The sequence below is a fragment of the Lissotriton helveticus genome, chromosome 4_1, assembly GCF_964261635.1.
Source record: "Lissotriton helveticus chromosome 4_1, aLisHel1.1, whole genome shotgun sequence".
Lineage (NCBI taxonomy): Eukaryota > Metazoa > Chordata > Amphibia > Caudata > Salamandridae > Lissotriton > Lissotriton helveticus.
In genome coordinates, this window is record NC_136063.1 from 1,135,716,350 (window position 1) to 1,135,731,852 (window position 15,503).

The 15,503-nt window shown below is 50.3% G+C and overlaps 1 protein-coding gene across 1 annotated transcript in view; it reads left to right on the top strand.

Annotated features, from left to right (window-relative positions):
• The window catches only part of NFX1 (nuclear transcription factor, X-box binding 1), a 1,119,153-nt gene that overhangs the window by 729,493 nt on the left and 374,157 nt on the right, over positions 1 to 15,503 (top strand). The window lies entirely within an intron of this gene.

Here is a 15,503-nt window from a genome sequence, read left to right on the forward strand (position 1 = left end):
TGGCAGTCATTCATTTATGTAAAATCTTTTGTATTATTTGCTGATGTTTTGCTCCATTTTTATAATTAGTTTACATTTAACTTTAGGTGATGGGTTGAGTGATATACTATTTGCCTGCCTATTGCTTCTGCTCCTGGAATTTTTTCCAAGTTGGCTTATCTTCCCTTTTCATACTGTGTCTAACCTCTGTTGGCCCGCTGAGGTGAAACACAGCCTCTGTAATAAACGGAGACAAGTAGTTGAAAATAAAGGGGTTGCGCATCTCAGATTCATAGATTGCACTTATTTTATATATTTATATACTGGAGAATGAACAGATAAGAGTGGAGTCTTTTTAGCCATCAAAACAGTCACCCAGAGGTGATTAACTGCAACTAGTGCTTTATTGAGAATTTGACAATAGTTGGTAGCCCAACACTTAAAAGTGCAAAAAGAGTGAGGGGTCAGAATTCCTAACTTGATGGGGGAAGCTGCTATCATGATACTACCAAAGCCAGGTGAAGATAAAAAAAGAAAAAGATAATATCTCCCTGTATCTTTAATTATATCATCTGGAAAGATGGTTCTGTGAGTTGGCTCAATAAGTTAATCCTTGCTATTGATGTGCAATTTCTGAAGGTCATGAGTTTGAACTCTGGCTTTCATACTTCTAAGGTAGGTGAATTTAATGCCTATGCATTGGGTAGCTATTAGTAGCCCCTTTTATTTACAGCTCGTAAAACAGTAAAAGAGTGGCTATAAGAAAACCAAGCTATTAATGTAGGCAAAAAGTTTGTTAAAGTCTGTGCCTTATCCAGATTAGACATACATTGGTAAATTGTAGGGATCTTTTCCTGGTTAAGGGCTACATGAAGAATGACTGAAACAGATGACATGTCACTGACTGTGATGCAGAAAGGGTGTATGAGTTTATCACTTGGCAGTAAGTGGTTTGATATACTGTTTGAATATGAGATTTCTTAACTGTATTAATCACAGAGCCAGTATTTACATGAATGAGGTTATTTCACATAGTAGCTTTTCACAATGGGTGTCAGACAGGGGTGCGTGTACTGATTTGTCATTGTAGTGGAGCAGATGGTAACCCTTTTCCATATAATGTTTGTTAATGGGGGTGTCATAAAAAGTGTTTACTTTAAATAGGAAAGCAATGTGGAAACTGTCCACCAAAACGTAGGCGATGCCAGTATTGTTCCTATATTACCATAAAATACTGTTACTCCTTATACCATCTCATATGGAATGTGCTGCAGCTAATAGATACTTTACAACAGAGAGTGGCCTCCGGTTCAGTAAAATATTAATGAGGATCATCTGATTGAGACTACTAACCACAAATGTCTTTACTTAGAATTATCCCCAGTCGCCAGACTGGGTCTGGAAATTATCGAACAGTACTGCTGTGCTCCGGTAGGTGGTAGTGTTTGACTCTGCTTCGGCCACGCCGGAAGTAACAAACACAGTACATATGTAGGCGCCACCTCTGCGTGTTGACGTCTGTTCATTTAAGGAATTTTCCATGCCAGGAGCTCAGAGGCACGATGTATGCTGACCATTGGTGTGAAAGTAAGACAGTTCATAGCCAAGTCACACCTGGCTCCTTCTCATACCCTCCCCTTCATTTGAGCTATTCTGGGCACTGTTCAGTTTCGTGTTTTTCTCCCATGAAATGCAGTCTAGAAAATTCAAGCTATGATTCAAATCTTTCAGCCATGCTCTGCAGTGGGAACTGAAGTCCAAGAGGGCCCAACATCATAGGGATCTCTCTGACCACGTTCAGGTTTCAGAGGAGGCTGCAAATAATCTGTAGTGGTCATTACTGGAACGTGATTGAGTCTGTGGCAGACCCCTCTCCCTTCCCCACCCAATGCTAACAGGGGTGACTGGTGCATTGCTTTTGGATTGTGGCAACCACCTTTTTTTTTCTTCTTTTTTTTTAATAAGCTTTAGAAAGCGTAAACTTAGCCCAGGTGTGTCCAGGCGCTGCGGAAAGAGGGCAAGAGAACTGAGGTGCACATATGTACAATGCTTACAGGGTAGAGAGAGTAAAAAGCCAAGTCTTTAAGGCCTTACGAAAGAGAGAGTGGGAATCCAGACCCGAAATTGAGAGAGGGAGGGAGTTCCAATCTTTAGACGCAGAGAAGCCTCTGCCTCCCCACATAATTCTTACTAGTCGATCTTAACTGTTTGATGGTGTTAGAAGGTGGTTCTGACACTATGGGCCACACAGATTTTTAGCTTTTTGAGCACCTAATGGTTGAGATTTTACTGTGGGGGAGCCTCATAAGTTGGGACTCACCCACAGTGAACTCAGGATGTAAGAGATTGCATGACGATTTTACTGGTGTCCCCTGGCTAGTCCAGGCCACTGCGCAGCAGCTTGAGTGAGGGACACCGAGCTGGTTACATGCTGACACATGTGTACATGCGTGTGCACACGTGTAGGGCGTGCGCAGTATAGGAGCAGCTACAGAGTGAATGATATGGCAGGACTTATGCAGACTTGGGTGGTGACATGGACTAGGCTTTATACAATGGAAAGAAACAGGGCAGGGAAAGTCAGTGTGTTTTACTGTGTTTTTCACTTCATTATTCCCTTATGGGGATGTGGAGTCAATGGGCTAAAGTAACTTCCATAAGGCCTACCAATTCCAGATACGCACTAAAGTCCACTGTAGCGGATGTGAAAAGAAGTATTCTGCAGAGTCCAAAGTCATATTTGTACTGCTTTTGGGTCATGCCGAAATGTCATATTTCTCTGAGTCACTGGCTGGGGTCTGGCCCTGGCACGTTAGATTAATGACCTTCATTCCCAGAGCGAAGATCTTCCCTCCAAGGAGAGAAGATAGGTGGAGCTACAGACTGATCCATCAGGAGCTGTCGCTTGGTTCCAGGCACCAAGCTGAACCAAGGTGAAGGCAGCACTGTGGGAAGGGGACCATGTGGCTGGAGACACTGGACAACGCCATTTTGAATAAACCTAAAGGCTGGACAAGGAGGAGGAATCAGGGGCAGGGAAGTGATGTGTCGCTGTGTGATAGGGCAAACAGAGACTTCCTGCCACCCCCTCCCCAAATTCTTAAAAGAATTTGCACAGGAAGAGAAGCTCTCTCTGGGGTGTGGTCTGCTGAGGCAGAAGGTGCTGGAGCCTGGCAATGGGCAGTTGGAAGGAGGTACCCCCTGACTGCCCCCCAGTACCCTAACAGCGCAGAAGCAGGGGCCTCTGCGCAGGGAGAAGAGAGGCCCAGAAGGAGAGCCAGACGAAAGGCTGGCGCAGGGAGCCAGTGAAGACCGTTCCCTGCAGAATTCACCCTCTTGGAGACCCGGAGGGCAAAGGCGAGTGCTCCCAGTGGCTGGGGTCGCCACCAGAAGCAAGAAGACTCGAAAATGGGGCAGATCGGACCACCTGAGACTGAGATATGGCCCCCAGAAGGTAGACGACCCTTGACCCCTAAGAAGACCGACAACGAAGCGCGTGGGGCTCCGCCGCTGGTCTCAGAGATGCCCCCGGGGTGGGTCAGGTCCCGGGGGCTGCCCCCAAGGAGAAGTAAAGACGGGTGAAGGTGCCCTGCCCCACCTAAGACTGAGGCGGGGGAGCGCCGTCGCAAACAACCCCCCCCCCCCTCGTGAGGAGGGAGGCCGGGGAGCGCACGCCCCCACGGGTTCCAGGAGCCCACCATGGCCCCCGATGCAAATGTTGCTGGGGCGTGCCTTCGCGCAACCCCGTCCAGGGGAGGAGGGGGCCGGGACCCCATCCCCAGGCCCCGTGTGTGGAGGAGGTGGCGGTGTGCTTTCGCACTCCCTAGAAGACCCGCAGAAGCGGGGAAGCTGTCTCGCATCTTCCCGCCGGAGCGGGCAGACCAGAAAATGAATGCCGGCTCCCGCGGCAGCATGCAAAGATGCTAGCCAGTCGGGGAGCCGGCGGGAGCCACCAGGGGTGGGGTCCCCGAGCGGCTCTCCAACCTTGAGGCCAGGCGGTGTCCTCGGGTGGGACCGGGTCCCCCTAAGAAGAGTAGTGGCGCTGTGGGCACGGGTAGGACGGGGCCCCTGAAACTCCGCAGAGCGGCCGGGGGTGGGCTCCCCGAGCCGTGACACTTACTTGGGGCTCTGGGTGGGACCGGGCCCCCCACCGAGGCCCAGGAAGAGGCGTGAAGCGTCAGTTCCATGATCGCGGCTCTCCCCGGCACAGCGGGAGAGCCGTTGCTATGATATTCATAAACCGAAGCCTGAAGCGTTCCATAATGCCTTGCAGGACATGGGGAAAGGATCGTTTTGGTGCTTTGTTGCCCCCCAGCGGAGGACACCCTCAATTGAGAAAAGGTGCTGGGGGGAGCTGCTGGAGAAGCGCAGTCCCCCCCCTACTCATCCCCCCCACTCATCCCCCCCAACCAGCACGAAGGGAAGTCCCACCCTAAGTCACATGAGAATTTAAAAAAAGAATAACCCTTCAAGGGCTCAGCCAAGATTGCATCACCTCCTAGGCTGGAACTTTTGTTCTACAGCTGGGGGTGCATTAAGAAGTGCATCATGGAGTGAAGGGCTGAGTTGGGGATGTCTTGAGAAGGGCATCCCCTGGAGGTGAAATGGTGTAATTGCATTGAAATGCATTTACTAATGGTTATTTCTTTTAGAGGGACTTAATTTCCTGTGTTTAATGTGAAGTACATGTAAAGTGATGTCATAGGCAAAGTGGGGTTGTGTTGTCAGACATTCATGCTATTGTGTCTGGCTGTATATGCGTAATCCTGTGATCATCTGTGATGCCTTTAGGGCCTGTAATTGCCATGCATTTTTAAAGAAATCCAAAGGTTATGAGTACTATCATTCTAAAGTGGTGCTTAAACATGTATTCTTGCTACTGCTGTTAGGTGAGGAACAACACAGAGTGCTAGCCCTTAAGATGTAGAGGTGCGTACTTTATGGTCAGTAGGAGATACTCAGTCAGGGTTATGTGTCACCAAGGCAAGTGTACCTATTTTTAATGCTGGTTAAGGTAATGGGGTGGGTTGCCACTGGGATGGTGCCAGTGCGCAGGGCTCATGCCCCAGGTTATGATCAACTAACTGGATTGGGGGCAAGATGATGTGCATACATGGGAGTGGTGGTACTAAACCCCATCCCCCTGAGGGAGGGGTGGAGATGTCATGCAATGTCACAAAGTAATTCCAACAGCTTATGTATATTTGTAAATTGATGCATAGTATTGAGTAGTGTGTGTTTAATAAATGTACTCTTACTTTTATAAAGCAAAGTACAGACTGGACAATTAATTATTGAGTGTTATTTTGGCACATCTGCAAATGGAGATTACTAGCCCACACTACTTTCCTTGAGTAAGCCTCCGACTGCTCTGCAACGCTACCCTCAGAATAAGGCGCTACAATTGGGTGTTTGGTTCCCAGTGAAGGACAAATGTAGTCATGTTATTTGTGCACGCCTCACAGATGCTGCCTCGTTTTCCAACAGGTGGGAACATATCTCTGAAATAATTTCTTAATGCCTTCTGACCCTGTATTGTAGAAAGCCTTATGAACCAGGTAGAGGGCTTCGAATGCGATCCTCCGATCAAGCGGAAGCCAGTGCAGATTCCTGATGGTGGATGAGATTGAGTGATGTTTGGGAAAACCCATCACCAGGCTGGCAGCAGCATTCTGCACTAGCTGACGTTGATGCACAAGCCCCTTGTTAATACCCAAATTAAGAGCATTAAAATAGTCTAATCTACACAACACAAGGGCTACAGTGACCTGTTTTAGGGCAGAGAAGGAAAGAAATTGGGAGATCTTTCTAAGAATCCTTATCCCGAAGCAGGTAGAAATTGTCCTATTGATTTGGGAGCCCAAAGAAAGAGTTGTCAATTATGATGCCCACATTTTTGGCACTGAGGCCAGGGCAGGGGCAAGGATCCAGCATGTCCATCCACCAAGCGTCAGATCAAATGTCCTGATGGTTTCCAAAGATTAAAACCTCAGTTTTTTCTCCATTAAGTCTTAAATAGTTCTCTACCATCCAGGAAGCCACTGCCTGCATACAGTTTTTTAAATTTGCGGCTGATGCTTCCACACCGTCAGTGATAGAGACCATTATTATAGTGTCATCAGCATATGATAACACTTCTAACCCAAATGATCTTACCACCCTGGTGAGAGGAGCTACATAAATATTAAAAAGGGTCGGGACTCAGTGAGCACCCCTGAGGAACTCCACTGAACAACGGATTGTAAGCGGAGTAGACTTGGCCCATCTTGACCCTTTGTCAAGGTCCAGAAGAAATTATGTGAGCAGATTCAGGGAAAGGCCCTTAATCCCAATTTCCCTAAGCCTCCCAACCAATCTTAGGGGAGAGATAGTATCGGAGAGGTAGAGATCAGAGGCTTCTGGTCTCCGGTTGAGTCCCGCGTTCACATCAACAAACCGGGCGAGGTGGGGTCATAAACCCCGTCCCAGGAGGACTTGCATCTCTGGAAATGGGTGTGCCACCAATACATTTTCCTGGTCTTGAACCATCTGGCAGGATCATTGACTATCAGGGTGAACTGGATGAGCTCAGCTGTTGACGCCTAAGAGATCTCTAGTGGCAGCTACTCCCAGCGGTGGCGCAAAGTCTCTTCCGCAGATGGGGAGAACCTTGGTCTCCTGTTTGCCTTTCTAACATTACCAATCGTGCACAGGGTTCTCAAGAAGATCAGAACAGACCAGGCCCAAGTAATCCTAGTGGCCTAGATTGGGCACAGAGAGTATGGTGTTCAGAACTTCTGTGCTTGAGCATGTGTCCTCCGAAAAGGCTGCTCCTCCAGGAGAACCATCTATTGCAGCAACAGACGAGGATTTTGTATCTGGCCCTTCACAGTCTCTACCTTCATGATTGGCGTTTTAAAGGTAACAGCTGACCACCTTCATTCTGAGGTTTTTAATGGCATCTTGGCAGCCAGGCGTCCCTCAACGAGAACTGTATGTTCGAGGCATGTGGGCTGCTAAATTCATATCTTAGCATTAGATCGCCGCCTAGTGTTGGGCTCGGATGATCGCACATTGTTGTCCTGGAAGAGTCTTCGAAGTATCCTGAGATAGGTGGCTCCTCCCCTGGACTACAGTGCGCATGGGCATCGGCTCCATCCCCAGATTGTTTTTTTCCGCCATTGGGTTCGGATGTGGTCTCGACGTCTTACTGTCGGAACCAAGAAAAACTAACTTTTAGCGGCCAAAAGGCCTCGATTTTCTTGCGTCGGTATTGTCTGCGCACGGTCTCGAGTCTTCCGTCTCTTGGAGCCGGAATAAGCGGAGTTTTCTTCGCTCTCGGAACTTTGAGGCCTTCTCATCGCGACACGACTGCAAAACTTTTCGGACATGGAGCGGAGCCCGTTTAAGTACTGCCCGCTCTGTGGGTCCAAGTACCCACACATCGATCTACACCCCGTGTGTAACAAATGCCTTTCGCCTGACCACGACGACGGCAAGTGCAAGTTGTGTGCACAGTTCCGCTCAAAGAAGACTCTCAAGCTTCGGCGCGCGGTGCGCATGGAAGCTAAACAAGGGGCCCCGGATCCGGAGAACATCTTCGGCGACCAGGACGAAGAGGACCAGGGTCATCATCTCCAAATCTCCCCACCCGAGACGGAGGTCGAGGCGGATCCGAGAGACGACGACGGAGTCGCGGGTCGAGGCCTTGAATACGTCGACGAGGTAGGAGACGACGATGAGATTTATGGGGCCGCGGCAGACAGCTCGGGGGACGAGCTCTGCCACGAAGGTTACGAGGATATCGACCGGGACACGGGATCGCCGGTCGGCCTTACCCAAGACCCGTTGCCGCAAGCCACAGCCCCGCCTTCGGGCCCGGCCACGGACTTACTTGCTGAGCAGACTGTTTCGAAACCGAAACCGAAACCATCGGGATCGACAACACCTAAAATGGCCGACCCGAAAACGAAACCGAAACTTAAGGACTCGAGTGTCCCTAAGATGGCTGCCGTGCCGGTGAAAACGACGGTGCCCGCTACCCCATCGACTCCGTCGACCTCCGGTCCGCAGAAGTCGAAGAAGTCCGTCGATTCCGATGCTGCAAAATCGAAACCGACGCCAGAGGAGGGGTCCTCCAAAAAAGATGGTCGGCACGGGTCAGCGGCTACGACGCCGTCCAAGCCCGCCAAAGTCGGCTCCAAGGAGGCTACGCAGGCACACGGAAAAAAGTCTGCGCCCCGAACACAGGAATCGGAGGCGGTAAAGACAGGATCCGCGCCCAAAGTGCACAAGGCCCACAAGGACGTCGGATCCGAGGGAAAGATCAGACCTTCCTCGTCAGCGCCGAAGCAAACTGTGAGTGAGCCGTCCCTCATAGCCGAATCACTGCAAAGAATCAGGGAGAAGGCCTTTGCCCCGTCGGCTCCGATACCATCGCCGCAGCCGCAAAAGGACACTCCAGCGAAGCCTTCTGGGAAACTTCTCTTTATTTTGCCGCCGAAGGAGGCGCCGAAAGCATTTTCAACCAAATCGGCACCGAAACAGGTGATTTCTTCACCGACTGGCCCGCTTCCACGTCGGGTACTCGAATCAGAGGATGATTCAGAGCGTTTCATCGACGCTGACACAGGCAAACTGACCCTCTATAAGAGGAAAATCACTTCGGAGCCAGTGGACTCCTATGTCATCCCACTAAAGAAGAAGAGGGTGCCCCTTGACGCCTCAGGCCTCACGGAACCAATCCAGCCTCCTCCGAGACGGAGCCCTACTCCCTCCCCAGAACACTCTGCGGGTGAGGGGTATGATGAAGACGAGCAGTACAATTTCCCTATCAATGAACCTGATGCACAACCGGATTCATATGATGACACTGGTGACCAGAACACCCAGGGTGTGGGGCAGGACCCGCAGCTTTTTAATGCACGTGCATCCCCGACTGAGGATTCAGCAGGTTTTCATGCACTACTCGAAAGGGCGGCAGCCAATCATGATGTGGACATGCATGCCGACCCGGTTGAGGAAGACTTCCTTTTCGACACTTTTTCAGTCTCTGAAAGGACAGTAAAGACACTGCCTATGCTTAAAGGAGTCCTCAAGCATGCTGGGGACATATTTAAGGAGCCTACTAGAGCGAGAGTGGTCAACCCTCGCATTGAAAAAAAGTACAGACCTGCGCCTGCGGACCCCGCATACATCCGGGGACAATTGCCACTGGACTCTCTTGTGGTCGCCAATGCCAGGAAACGTGCCAACTCCCAGACAACGGGTGAAGCTCCTCCCCCGGATAAGGAGTCCAAAGTGCTAGAGGCAGGGGGCAAAAGAGTAGCTGCACAGGCATCAAACTTTTGGCGCATCGCCAATACACAGGCACTCTTGGCGCGTTACGATAGGGCGCACTACGACACCCTAGAACAGATTGTACAACACCTGCCTACACAGTTCCAAGAAGCCACCCACCTGCTCATTGAGGAAGGAAAGCTAATCTCAAACGCAGCCATCAAGTGTGCACTTGACGCTGCGGACACAGCTGCTAGAGCTATCAACACTAGCGTTATGCTGAGACGACAAGCGTGGCTCCGCATCTCAGGGTTTAAACCGGATATTCAGACAACAATCCTTAATCAGCCAGTCAATCCTGATAGTCTGTTTGGTCCGGATGTTGACACCACCCTAGAGAAAATAAAGAAGGACACAGAAACTGCTAAGTCCATGGGGGCCCTGCAGTCACAACAGTTTCGTGGCAGCAATTTTCGTCGCTCAGGTGCACGTGGAGTCACCAGAGGACAAATGGGTCAACAATCCCAGTTCTCTAAAGGTGGGGCACAATCCTCGTTCACAAAACAGAACAAGGGAGGTTACAGAAATAACAGCAACAGAGGTCGCGGCAGAGGAAATAACAGCTCCCGCTCCTCTGCTCCAGCCAAACAGTGACTCTCTGTCACTGCCCCCCGACCACCTAACACCTGTCGGGGGGAGACTACAGCAGTTCCTGCCCGTCTGGAGAAACATCACCACAGACAGGTGGGTGCGACAACTAGTCCAGTATGGTTATTGCCTAGAGTTGAGGTCCACTCCACCCAACATCCCGCCAAGGCAAAGGCCTATGTCCGCAGAGCACTTGCTCTTATTGCAGCAGGAAGTAGTGGTGATGCTGCAAAAGGGAGCAATCGAGCTCGTGCCGGTGGGAGAGGAAGGCACAGGGGTTTATTCCCTGTACTTCCTTATTCCAAAGAAGGACGGATCTCTCAGACCCATTCTAGATCTACGTCCCCTCAACCTGTACATACTATCAGAACATTTCCACATGCTTACACTGCAACAGATTCTTCCATTGCTAAACCAGGGAGATTTCTTAGCAACCTTAGATCTCAAGGATGCTTATTTTCACATTCCACTACACCCGTCACACAGGAAATACCTCAGGTTCACTATTCAAGGCAGGCACTACCAGTTCAAGGTCCTACCCTTCGGAGTTACCACAGCCCCGAGGGTGTTCACCAAGTGTCTGGCGACAGTAGCGGCGCACCTCAGGAGGCAGAACATCCATGTCTACCCCTACCTAGACGACTGGCTCGTGCAAGCCAAGTCAGAGCAACAGTGCGCCGCAGACATGTCGACTACAATTCACCTTCTTCACGATCTGGGTTTCTCCCTGAACTACCCAAAATCGCATCTTCAGCCGGCACATGTCCGGCAGTTCCTGGGTGCGACGATCAACACCCTGACGGCCATGGCTCAGCCAAACCAAGTCAGGATAGACAGCATTTATTTTTATTTATTTTATTTGAAGCTTATAAAGCGCACGGCTACCTCCAGCGGAAGTGTCCCGGCGCTAAGATTACATGAGAGTCCCCCAAAGAGCAAACCAAGGATACATCACAGTCAGGAAAAGAAAATACTGAACTTAAAAGAGCTACAGCCCTAATGAATAGTAAACAACCAGGTCTTAAGTTGGCGACGGAAGGCTGGCTCAGAATCAGAGAACCTGAGATCAAGAGGAAGGCTATTCCAGAGCCTAGCCGCAGTGACGGCGAAAGATCTACCGCCACTACGAGAAAGCCTAAATCTTGTCACCGTCAGAAGACGCAAACTATTGGATCTTAGGTGTCTAACTGACGAAGAGATCATAAGACGTTTTCTCAGATAGAGAGGGCCAATACCATGGATTGCTCGGAATGTCAGGGTCAGAATTTTGAAATCAATGCGACGGGCTATGGGAAGCCAGTGAAGCTCATCCCGATATTTCCTGATCGAAGTACGAGCGGGGATATTACCAATGAGCCGAGCTGCCGCGTTCTGGACAATTTGCAGGCGGTCAATTAGGTAAAGGGGAGCACCTGCATATAGACTATTCGCATAGTCTAGGTGAGTGGTGATGAGTGCCTGAACGACTGTTTTGCGAGATGATTGCGGGAGGTAAGGGAAAATTTTCCTGATCATTCGCATTTTGGAAAAACAAGCACCTACCACTTTGTTGACTTGGACCCTTCCAGACAAAGCATTGTCAAAGGTAAAACCAAGATTACGAGCCGCTTGAACAGGAGAGGGGGGAGGATTCAAAACAGTGGGCCACCAGAGATTTGCAGGAGGGGGGGATTTCTTACTGAAAAAGAGAACCTCCGTTTTGTCGGTGTTAAGGGCAAGGTGATTAGATGCCATCCATGAGCAAATATTGCCAAGGCAGTTTCTAAAGTTGGAAAAGTGGGAGTCAGAGTGGTCTCTAAAGGAGAAAACAAGCTGAGTATCATCAGCATAAGAGACCACTCTGACACCCCAAGACTCAACTACCCCGGCAAGAGGAGCTATATAGGCATTGAACAATAAAGGGCTCAAAGCCGAGCCCTGGGGCACTCCGCACAGGAGGGGTTTGTCCTCAGATTCAAAAGGGTGCAAAGTAACCCTCTGAGATCGACTGGACAAAAAAGATTTAATCCAGGCCAGCACTGAACCTCCTACCCCTGACTGTTGTAGACGGGTGGTGAGTATATTATGGGAAACAGTATCAAATGCAGCGGATAGGTCGAGGAGGACCAACATGGCCTCCTCGCCCCTATCCACTGATTCCCTAATGATCTCAGAGACTTCTACCAGCGCCGTCTCAGTGCTGTAACCAGTTCTGAAACCGGACTGGGAGTCATGTAGGAGCTGGTTAGATTCTAGATACTGTGCCAGCTGTTTCTGTACCACCTTCTCCAAGATCTTAGCAGGTTTGGGCAGGAGCGATATAGGCCGATAGTTGCTGAATAGTAGGGGGTCAGCACCAGGTTTCTTCAGTATGGGAATTAGCCTGGCCTGCTTCCACACTGAAGGAAACTGTCCGAGGGACAGGGAGGTATTCCAGATGGAGAGAAATGGGTTTAATAGAACCGGGGCAAGAGTGCCCATGATTTTTGCCGGGACAGGGTCCAGAGGGGAACCAGACCTTACGCTGAGTAGCAAAGACAGCGCAAGGTCTGGGGTCAGCTCATTAAAAGAATTGAAAGAACAGGGAGTAGAACAAGGATTATCTACCAGGGGGTTAAAAGATACCGTGGCAAAGGAAGAGGAGAGTTTGACTATTTTCTCCTGAAAGTAGTCCGAGAGTCCATTACACAGATCCTGAGTGGGGATACATTGAGATTTAACAGCCGGGGGATTTACAAAGTCTTTCACAATAGAGAAAAGGGTTTTGGAGGAGTTATGTGCCTGTTGGATGAGGGTGGAGAAGAAAGTTCTCATAGAGGAGCGTTTCAGTTTGTGAAAATGGTTCCGGGCTGACTTATAAGCCAATTTGGCTAAAGGATCATAATCTTGTCTCCATTTACGTTCCAATTGCTTACATTTGCTTTTCTCCTCACGAAGCAGAGGAGAGAACCACGGGGCCGAGGGACGAGATCTAGAAGAAGTGAGTGGAACATAAGGGGCAACAGCGTCAAGAGCGGTGCAAAGAGTCGAATTGAATCTAGTGGTCTCTGAATCGAGATCTTCTAGCTGATTGAGTTGGAAATGTAAGTGACTTTCCAAGGAATCACAGGTTACCTTGGCCCATTTCCGACCTCTGGTTCTGTTAAGAGGGGTGGGGGAGGAAGGGGAAGGGACCGTGATGGAAAAAGGAATCAGGAAATGATCAGTCCAAGTAATGGGAATCGGAGGAGAAGAGGTGATGCCAGGGTGGTTGGAAAAGATGAGGTCAAGTGTATGGCCAGCAATATGGGTGGGACCAATAACTAATTGGGGCAAGGTAAGTCCAAGTAAAGTTTCTATCAGGGAAGAGGCTAGTGAGCAGGAGGGGTTATCAATATGGAGATTAAAATCACCTAATACAGTAAAATGGGAATGTTTGAGAGAATAATCTGCAATAGAATGTGTCAAAGCATGAAGAGAGGAGGAAGTCGCAGAGGGGGGGTTGTAGACCAATATGCCTGCACAAATAGTGCGAGCAGAGTCCGCAGCCGTAAAATAAGCGGCTTCAATGAGGCCGAGATTAGGAATTTTCGTAAGATTAAGTTTAAAATGTGATTTGGCAATAACCGCAAGACCTCCTCCGGACTTAGAGTTGTCTCGGTTAATACCAATAAAACAATAGCCGGGGGGAGTGGCAAGGTGGATGTCTGGTTTAGAAGAATCTTTAATCCATGTTTCAGTAAGAAACAAAATGTCCCATTTATGGGTGACGAGTGATAGCCAGATATCAGAGGCGTGAGCTGGGAGGGATCTGCAATTGATTAATGCCGCATTTAAAATGGTAGGAGGCTGGTTTTTGACAGTCACGGGAGTTAAAGGAGTTTTAGATATCATAGGGAGGGTGACGTTGCAATGAAGGCAGGTGTATGCCGTAAAGTCCAGATCATGGGGATTACAGCGGGTTAAGGAAATACAAGTGCCCGGGCGAAGTAGGAGCAATTGCTCCGAGGTCCAGGAGGATTTTGGGGTGTGAGAGGCAGGGGGACTGGCGCTGGGCGCGGGTCCGGCGCGGACGGGCGCAGACGGGCTTGCCTTAGGCGCGCCTTCGGCGCGCCATCGGCGCGCCCGCTGCGCCCGCCCGCTGCGCGGACGGGTAGGTCCCTTCTTTATATCCATATCCATCAGACGGTGGGAGGAGGGTGGGAGGCGTCCAGGAGCTGGAGTGCTACCCTGCCTCCCCCCAAGATGGCGGTTCCGCGATCTCCCGGCCGGCGAGAGCGCTGTGCTCAGCTGCGCCGGGGGAGAGAGAGCAGGTCGGGCCCCTGGGACGTAGAGATGTCGTCCGGACCAACAGCGAGCTCTGTCTTAACAATTAAAATGCACCTTTTAAAATATTCACAAGTTTTAAAATCGGCAGATCAGCGTGGCGTCTATAGCCCAAATAGTAATCATCTGGCATACAGACAGTCGATGTAACGTCACACGCACACTCTCAATCAGAGTTAAAATCACAGAGTACAAAGAAAGAAAGATGCCCCCGGCTTCCGCCTCAGGGGATAGCAAGTAATCTGTAAAGGCAAGGGGCGGAGGAACTTAAATAGTGAGGGAGGGCGGGAGGCGTCCAGGAGCTGGAGCGCTACCCTGCCTCCCCCCAAGATGGCGGTTCCGCGATCTCCCGGCAGGCGAGAGCGCTGTGCTCAGCTGCGCCGGGGGAGAGAGAGCAGGTCGGGCCCCTGGGACGTAGAGATGTCGTCCGGACCAACAGCGAGCTCTGTCTTAACAATTAAAATGCACCTTTTAAAATATTCACAAGTTTTAAAATCGGCAGATCAGCGTGGCGTCTATAGCCCAAATAGTAATCATCTGGCATACAGACAGTCGATGTAACGTCACACGCACACTCTCAATCAGAGTTAAAATCACAGAGTACAAAGAAAGAAAGATGCCCCCGGCTTCCGCCTCAGGGGATAGCAAGTAATCTGTAAAGGCAAGGGGCGGAGGAACTTAAATAGTGAGGGAGGGCGGGAGGCGTCCAGGAGCTGGAGCGCTACCCTGCCTCCCCCCAAGATGGCGGTTCCGCGATCTCCCGGCCGGCGAGAGCGCTGTGCTCAGCTGCGCCGGGGGAGAGAGAGCATGCAGGCTCTGATCCAAAGGTTCAGGCCACAACACTCGCTTCCAGCGAGAGTGTTCATGCAGTTGATAGGCATGATGGCCTCCTGCATCTTCATAGTCCCTCACGCACGGCTACATATGCGCCCGCTCCAGGAGTGCTTAGCGAATCAGTGGACACAGGCTCGTGGGCAATTGACAGACCTAGTGTTGGTTACCAGTCGGGCATACGACTCTCTGCATTGGTGGACTCCACACAACCTTTGCAAGGGCCGACTGTTCCAAGAGCCTGTGCCGCAGATTGTCCTGACAACGGACGCATCTCTCCAGGGATGGGGAGCTCATGTGCTCACTTACACAGTGCAGGGACTATGGACGACGCAGCAACAGAAGATGCACATCAACTATCTGGAACTGATGGCAATCTTCATGGCGCTCAAGTCCTTCATTGTACATCTGTGCAACAAAGTCGTGCTAGTCCGGACGGACAACATGACCGCGATGTACTACATTCAAAAGCAGGGAGGCACCCACTCGCCACAGCTGTCTCA